The sequence below is a fragment of the Malus sylvestris genome, chromosome 4 (assembly GCF_916048215.2).
Source record: "Malus sylvestris chromosome 4, drMalSylv7.2, whole genome shotgun sequence".
NCBI classification, from domain to species: domain Eukaryota; kingdom Viridiplantae; phylum Streptophyta; class Magnoliopsida; order Rosales; family Rosaceae; genus Malus; species Malus sylvestris.
The window spans coordinates 21,431,692-21,440,955 of NC_062263.1; the positions used below are offsets into that span (position 1 = coordinate 21,431,692).

Below are 9,264 nucleotides of genomic sequence, written 5' to 3' on the forward strand. Positions count from 1 at the left end.
ATTGAAAAATTATTGTAAATGTATATACAATGGAAAAAAGTATTTTTAAATTCTATTCTAAAACAATTTAAAACAAAACTAAAAAAACAAGTCCTCGACATTACAATCGTCGGCTGGTGGCGTTGTTGTTGTGTCAGGGGGCTGGGAGGTCGTAGCTGCTGCGACGGGGTGCTGGGAGGATATAGCTATTGTGGCAGGGGGCTGGGAGGTTGTTTCTAGAGGTAGTTCAACGTCGGGGAATTGAATGCCAGAAATCTGAAGTGCACGACGTACTTGGTTCATGAAATTGTTTTGGGCCACAATCTGAGACTGTTGGACCGCAATCTGCTACTTCAAGCCCTCCACTTCAGATGTCAGCGTATCGACCTGTTTAGGTCTCTGCTTGGAGGATGAGGCAGACGGGTCTCGAAGGCAGGCATTCCCAAGCCCTCGGTGAACATTCCCACACCAACGATCGAGGGTTTGATCAAGTGTGTCAGTCATGATCTGAAACCCAGCATCCTCAGGGGGAAGCACCTCCTTTATCGGGGTCTCTAGGGGAAGCTGGGAAGCCACCTCCTCCAAAAATGTTTGGCCCTTCTTCACCATGGTGGACTAGAAAAATGAAAAAAACAAATTAATTTGAATATAAATGTAATTAATATTAATACAAATTGAATATTATAAATGTGAAAGAACTTACATGAAGCTGCTATGTCAACTCATCCCCAGGCCAAACGTACACCTCATTGAACATGTCAATTTCAGGAAACTTTGACCCCCCCCTGAATTTTTTTAAAAAGTGTTAACATAGATTACCAATTGTGTAATGAAGAGTAAAAAGATTGAAAACTTAAAATAAATATACAGTTACCTTACGTCGCTCCTCCAACCTATAAGACAAGCGTCGTGACTCGGATTGGTAAAGAAGTTTCTTCTTTAACCGATTGATCAAGTTTGCCTTCACTTTTTTTCTGTTCAATTAAAAAAAACGTATTAGTTTAGATATTTATAAAAAATGAATGAAAAAAATGAAATGTTTATTTTAAATTGTAAATTTTTTTATTAATATATTATTGAAATATAAATTATAAGTGCTGGGAATTCCGGATCGAAGAAGAGGTAGATCAAAATATGGTGCGGAAAAACCCAAATCGAGATGAATCTTTATGTGATTGATCGATTGATCAAGTTTGCCTTCACTTTTTTTCTGTTCAATTAAAAAAAACGTATTAGTTTAGATATTTATAAAAAATGAATGAAAAAAATGAAATGTTTATTTTAAATTGTAAATTTTTTTATTAATATATTATTGAAATATAAATTATAAGTGCTGGGAATTCCGGATCGAAGAAGAGGTAGATCAAAATATGGTGCGGAAAAACCCAAATCGAGATGAATCTTTATGTGATTGATCGAGCACACAACCAGAAAGAATGAAAAAACAAGAAAATACAAGGGCGAGTAAAAAAAAGGATTTACTGAGTACGTTTGTATTTTATTTGTATAAGTATTTCACATTTACGATGAAATTTACCAAGTATTTCTCGTCTTGAAAATGGCCGTAGAGCCACCCCTATTCATCCCGACGGTCCAGCAACTCCATAGGGCACCCAACTTCTAGAGCGACCTCCGGACCGTCATATAGATCATAATGCTTGTGGAGGTCACTCTTCCATTGAGTAAATGACACACCCTAATCGAGGTCAAGGCATGCTGGCCGTCACGTGAGCGTGACGTAGCCATGTGCACAGTGCGGAAGCGATAAAGATAGCAACTATACGAATAATTAAAAACCAGATTGCTAGAGTGCATTACTAAACAGAAAGTGATAGGAGTTAGCTACAACAGTAAACACTCCTAATCAGAGCATACAAGTCTAGATGCAGTCCAGTAGGACAAGTACTAATTATACAGTACCATGAATGACCTACTATTATTTGGATAAGTCAGAACTGCCGACGTCCTCAAGCCCCCAACAACAAGCTTACTTAAAACCTGGAGGGGCGGAAAACAGAAAATGTGAGTGGCCAAACACAAATGTTTTACAAAATCATTTTATTTATCAATATACTAACCCCTCGATATAAAACATGTATTATTTTCCCAGAATCAAGATATAAGCATATACATATATATATCTGAAATCATATCAATTCAGTTCATGCTTCACATAATCATATTCATATGTATGCCATGCCAAAATATAACAAAGTAAACAATCCAGGGAACCTAGAAGCAAATCAATAACAAACTCTACCTCTCTATCTGGCAGCAATCCAGGCAAATCCTCAGGGAATACATCCGGAAAATATCTGACCACTCGAACATCCTCCACACTACTAGGAGCATCATCATTCAACACCACATGAGCCAAATATCCCTGACAACCTTTCGACAACAATCTCTTTGCTTTCATGGCTGAAACAATACCATGCCTCACCCCACTAGGCTCTCCTACAAATGTAACTTCAAGTAATCCAGGACAATGAAATGTGACTGTCTTCCCATAACAATCTATCTTGGCACGATTATAGTGTAACCAATCAATGCCCAAAATCACATCAAAATCCATAATATCAAACGGCATAAGGTTAGCCAGCATAATAATACCCTCTACTATCACTGGACATCCTGGATATACCCGATCCACAAAACAGCTATCCCCTCTAGGCATAGAAAATTCTAAATTATATCCTAGAGGTGTAGGATGAGGTTGTGTCACTTGAGCAAATGTATGAGAAATAACATAATGTATAGCACCACAATTAATCAACACTCTACCAAAATGACCAAGAATATTTAACGTACCTATGATTAAATCTGGATTATTCTGGGCATTTTGCAGTGACATGTTGTGGATACGTGCCTGGTTCTGCTATCGTCCACCGCGATCTCTGTTGGCATGAACACCACGTCCCTGCCTCTGTTGACCCGACTATCTCGAAGATCCTGCACTACTAGCAGCAATCTCTCCCTGCTGGGGCTGTCCTCCTTGGTACCACTGAAATACTCTGGCTAAATGAGGCTGATAAGACATAGATCATCCCTGGTAATGGTAGGTATCTCCTTGTCCAGTATGAGTATAACCACCAGATCTTGAAGCGTGCTGGGTAGGTGCAAGTGGTGGGAAGGAAAGCTGCTGGGGTCTCTGCTGACTCTGAGGGCATTGAGCAGCCCTATGACCCATCTGTCCACAAGTAAAACATCCATTGCTGCCTCTCCTACACTCCCCAAAATGCCGATTATTACACCTACGGCATAAAGGAGCACCGGATCCACCTGAACCACCAAAATCTCTCTGTCTCTGAAACCTCGGACCTCTAGTGAATCTACCACCTCTCTTCTGCATATTAGTACTCAATCCCCTGCTAGAAAAGCTGGAACTGCCACCACTCCTCTTAAAGTTCTGAGTCTTGTGGGGTCCCTGAAATGCTTGCCCTTTTCCTTTGTCATCTCGCCTCTGACCCCCATTTTTTCCCTCTTCATCCTCACTTTCACTAGGCATGTTCTCTGAGGCCTCAATCCTCAGTAGATTCTCATAGAACTCCTGGTAAAAGGCACAGTGAGTCGATGTCGTTATGGAACACCATTTCTTCTTAGTACCCATACTGAAACGGCGAAGCATCTCTACCGGATTAGCAGCAACCTCCGGATCATATCTCGACATATCAATAAACATCCTGTAATACTCATTAGCAGACATCTTTCCTTGCCTTAGATGAGTAAACTCTTGCTTCTTAAGATCGATATACTCAGGAGGAATGAACCTTTTCCAAAACCGCTCCTTAAACACTCCCCAATCCACAATCTCTTATGGGGTCATCTCGTAAGACTCATGTCTCCACCAAGATGTAGGTTTTTCTCCCAAAAACCAGGTAGTCATCTCGACCCACCTATCAGGAGGAAGATTCCCCTGACTCTGCATCACCTGGAAGGTCTTCTCCACATGATTCAACCATTTTTCTGCCCTTTCGTGACCTTCATTACCCATGAAGTAAGTTAATTTCAAATTATAGACTGTCTCAAGAGGTGTCCTCTAGGGAGTACGGAATGCTGTCTGAATGGTAGAAACTATAGCTTCTCCTAATTGAGCAATATCAAGGAAACTAGATTCAGCTGGTTGACGGGGCTCTCTACAAGGCGGCATAGTTCTGACATAAGATATCACAAGGATTAGAACATTCAAGAATTATACAGGACTGCTAAACCTAGGCTCTGATACCAAACTGACACACCCCAACCGAGGTCAAGGCATGCTGGCCGTCACGTGAGGGTGACGTAGCTATGTGCACAGTGCGGAAGCGATAAAGATAGCAACTATACGAATAATTAAAAACCAAATTACTAGAATGCATTACTAAACAGAAAGTGATAAGAGTTAGCTACAACAGTAAACACTCATAATTAGAACATACAAGTCTAGGTGTAGTCCAGTAGGACAAGTACTAATTATACAGTACCAGGAATGTCCTACTATTATTTGGATAAATCAGAACTGCCGACGTCCTCAAGCCCCCAATAACAAGCTTACTTAAAACCTGGAGGGGTGCAAAACAAAAAATGTGAGTGGGTAAAAACAAATGTTTTACAAAATCATTTCATTTATCAATATACTAACCCATCGCTGTAAAACATGTATTATTTTCCCAGAATCAAGATATAAGCATATACATATATATATCTGAAATCATATCAATTCAGTTCATGCTTCACATAATCATATTCATATGTATGCCATGCCAAAATATAACAAAGTAAACAATCCAGGGAAGAATGATTTCATAGAAACATGATATGTTAGCCGGAACCTCTGAGGTAATCTGTACGGTTGAATTCATAGCTCAAAAGTCAATCTGGCCGGAGTCACTACAATGACCTATACGGCAATATACTGCACATAAATCGGAACCACTAAGAAGGGTATGTACGACATGATTGGGTGAAATATAATTATGCTCAACTCTATTCTCTCATAATAGCCGGGCGATGAATCGCTAGTCACCTACGAGTCGGAACCATAAATAAGGTATGTACGACAAGACTGTGCACTTAAGTTGGATCCAATATGAGCATATAGTGCGGGAGGTGACATAAATAAATAGGCCTGTACCTCATATCTCTGGCTAATTCACAATCACCCTAGGTGCAGCTTTATGAGCTCAACATTACTTAATCACATATCACATATCACATCATCGATGATTCACACAACCAAGCATAACTTACCTGAACTCACCTGTGCCTCCACATCACCACATATATATATATATATGCAACCATGCAATGCATATTCAAAATGTAGAAGCATTTGGCATATTATTTCAAAGCATACTTTTCTTATAAATGCATTTCTGGGAAATATATAAATTATATAAGTATATACTGAAAACAATAGCCCACTCACTGATATGTCGAAAGGTTGTAGCCCCCCGAGTCGCACGTGGATACGCTCGTCTTCGGGATAGGCCTCACCTATATGCGAATTAACTATAAAAACGTTATTTTAAAACACATAAGCAAAACTAGCTAATAACTTCTCATACATTGCTCAATTTTGGTATTTAAATAGGGATGTGCTATCCACACACCCCTTTTTACTTCTCCCACACCCCTTATTAATTTCTGTCTTTTGATCTTCTTCAATTCATCCGATGCAACGGCCAAAAATTAAAAGGGTGTGAGAGAAGTAAAAAAAGGTGTGTGAATATCACATCCCTTTAAATATACCAACGTGACCTACACAACATCACGAACATTGTGATATTTTTTGATAAATTTTTCTATGGCTCATGCGCCCTCACGTGCCGGGGAGGGCACGGCCTCATGCGCAACCCACACACATCGTCTTCAACCTCCAGATGCCGGAACTATGTCACTGGCGCCGGATTCTGGGCATACCTGCAACTGCCCATTTCTAACTCATTTTTGCACCATTTTTCACGTATTTTATACCAATTGAAGCTCTTAACTTGTAGAACACGATCATACGAATTTAAAGCTCTAAAAGTCACGGGATCTCACCGGAGAATTCCAAGAAAATCGGCTAAACTTCGTCCACACGATCCCGACGTCCAAAACCTTCAAACGAAGCACTCCGAGCTTCTTTGGGACCTCACTAAGCTCGCTATGAGCTTGGATTGTCCTAAAACATAACCATTTAAAAGTTTGTGAATAGTGTTTAACTCGGAGCTTGAATTTTTAACGTGATATCAAACGAGTTCTTACCTGAAATGGGTACCTTTGAACTTGTATGGTCCTCACGAACACATTGGTACTAATTTTGGCCACAATCCGTGAAGTTTCAAGGGTCTTGGGTGCTTGTCTGTACCATTTCGAAGAAGAAAGAGTGAAACCGAGAAAGAAAGAAAAGAGAGAGCACGTGAGAGTGAGAGAGAGACAGAATGTGTGGTCCAGATTTTGGGTCACCAATCAAAACAACCCATTTTCCTTACTTCCAATTGGTTCCAAAATAATAGGAACTTAACACATTGGTCCTTAACCACACATGGTCCCACAATGCCACAAACGCTCAAGGGCATTTTAGTCTTTTCACATCGACGATAACCAAAATAATGTACATTTCCGGGACGGGGTGTGATAGTGAACCTACTGGAGCAAAGGTCGTTGATGTACTCCATTGGTTGGAATCGAGGTTGGAAAGCTCATAGTGATGCTGCAAAACTCAACAAATAATTAGTAGTTAAAATTTATAATCTTGTATACTTTAATAAAAATGTAGTATATGAGGTTGAAAATACTTACCGATAATTCATAAAGCACGGTGTCCTTGGTTTCTTGTGGCACAACTCTCCATGACCCCCACTTGAGGCGGCAATGGCTCCTGATAACGCAACCAACGTCGGTGGCCAATGCATTGTGCTGCTTTTTTGTTGCAGCCGAAAATTTCTACAATAAAATTAGGTAGGTCGCTAGTATAGTTCCCTATCTATAATTTTGCTATTTACTTAAATATTAAACATAAATAATTTTACTGGAATATTGGAGGAATCCCTTGGATGGGTAGTAAGTACAATTTTGAATGTTTTGCTTATATGGTGATCTTCTGGGTCGTGGTGCGAGTGGTCTGAGAAGTCTTTTGTAGTCTGCAAGGGCACGTGGTTTTTTTTTTACCTACCAAATAAACAAACATTAGACAATTTCTATTTTCTACTAAAAATTTGGTAGAACCTCCCCTAAAACTATAACATTTCCCAAAACCTGCACATAATATAACAACATAAACAACACATCCACCCAACAATTCAAACAGTTTATACCAACTAGGGACATTAAAACAAAATTTACAACTTGTTGATATCACTTCTTAGTACTACTTAACAATCATTAATATAGGTCAAAATCACAATTCAAAATAACTGGCTAGCATGCATGTTATTCTCTAAATAAATTAAAAGATCATTTCGATTTGCATCAAATATTTTTAACATTGCTGCTCAATTATTAGAGAGGATAAGATTCCTTAATTATATTATGGTTCACATTTTAATTACACAAGATAAGTTCACATTCTATACTTGAAAGGAAATGGTGGGATTTTGAATATCCATCTTTTAAGTGGAAGTTTGATTATCTGCAAATAATAATGCAGTAAATTTGCACTTTATGCCTCTAGTTGCTAAAAGCAAAATTGTCACACCCCAAAACTCGAGGTGTGAGATTAAGAGAAATAAATAGAATAAAAAGGTTCTTTAAGGGTGTAAAACAAATATTAGCTGAACATTATGTTAATGAAGATTTAAACTCAACAATTACATTACACCAAACTACAAAGGTAACTCAAAGAAATAAAGTTAAAGACTTATTGTGGTAATAAAAATTGTAGAAACGACCTGTACTGTAAAATTCACCAAAAATAATTCATTTAACCCAAAAGTATGAAAATTTCCAGATTCAAAGTAGACACTTAAAATGAAGTTGTGTTAAAATATCAAGGATTTTTTACTTTGGGAAGTATAGGAAAATTTAAATATAAAACAGGCATGTTGTTGTTTTACGAAAAAAAAAAAAATTCAACAGCATCAAGTCACTTTAGAAATAAAGCTGAATAATGATAAGGGAATTTCATACAATTTAATAATTTCCGTCAATGTTGCAGTGAACATAATTATACTTACAGCAACTAATATATGCTTCCTTTTATATCACATTTGGTTTTTTTAGGGAGGTGTACTTAGCTCTTATGAATCATACAAGTTTCTTCAAAAAGCAAGAATAGTATTTAATTATGATGCTCTTTGAAAACAAGATCAAAACGATTATTGTACTTGAAGTACTTCAACTGGTGTATACGGTCAAAGATATAGAATCATTTTAAATAAGCATCTCCATAATTATATGTTCCCTATTTTATTTTTTTTTGTTAAATATGTTTGCACATAAGATATCTACACTAATATACACCAGAAGAAGAGGAGAATGTGGGAATGAGGGAGGGAGAGAGCAAGCTTACCTATTTGGGACGCCTCTCCATGGACAGAGGAAGCATTACCAGAGTGCTGAGCCTCCTCAGAAGTCTGGGGCCATCGATGAGTCTGTCGGGTGCTTAGGACATGATGCGTCACTAAAGAAGTCGATGAATCAGCAACTGTTGACACCGCTAGCCCCAATGGCGTGACCGGAGGGACACCCGTCGTGTGCAAATCAAGTGTGGAGGTGCTAGCAACATTACCTCCTTGACAAGGTGTCTCACTGCCTCTACTAGCTGCCCGCCGATTTGATATTAAGTTCGACATTACAAAACAATCATGAATCTGTTTAGATAATCAAATTATTATATGCATTTCATTTCACATGTATAAGGTGAATGAAAACAACACAAGAAAACCCAAAAAACCACAAACCATGATTTATTCAACGCTTGAAGCCACTAAATATAAGTTATTCAATCTTTCAACCACACAAACATCACACTAGATGCTTTATGTATCCAAAGAGTGATAGAACCTCCATTTTATTTTCTGACTTGTACAAATACCAAAGCATTTCACATAATAGGTTCCAATATAAAGGCTTATTTTGTAATGCATGTCACATATCATAAAAAAATAAAGCAAAAAACTCATGCATGAAAGGGATGTCGTTTCGTAATCAGCCTATAGACAATTGGAGAATCAAACACATAATTATCTAAACGTTCTTCTATTCTTGATTCAGAGAAAAGTTTGCTTGCACTTCTCAAAAGTTGCTTAGATGATTGAATATAGAAATGGCCCCTGTCAAGGATTGTTTCATAGACCTTGCTTTATTTCCCCAAGACCAAAG

The 9,264-nt window shown here is 38.1% G+C and overlaps 1 pseudogene; it reads right to left on the reverse strand.

Moving 5' to 3' along the window:
• Positions 1-696: 696 nt before the first annotated feature.
• LOC126618193 (uncharacterized) lies at positions 697-8,735 on the reverse strand (annotated as a pseudogene).
• Between the last annotated feature and the right edge of the window lie 529 nt (positions 8,736-9,264).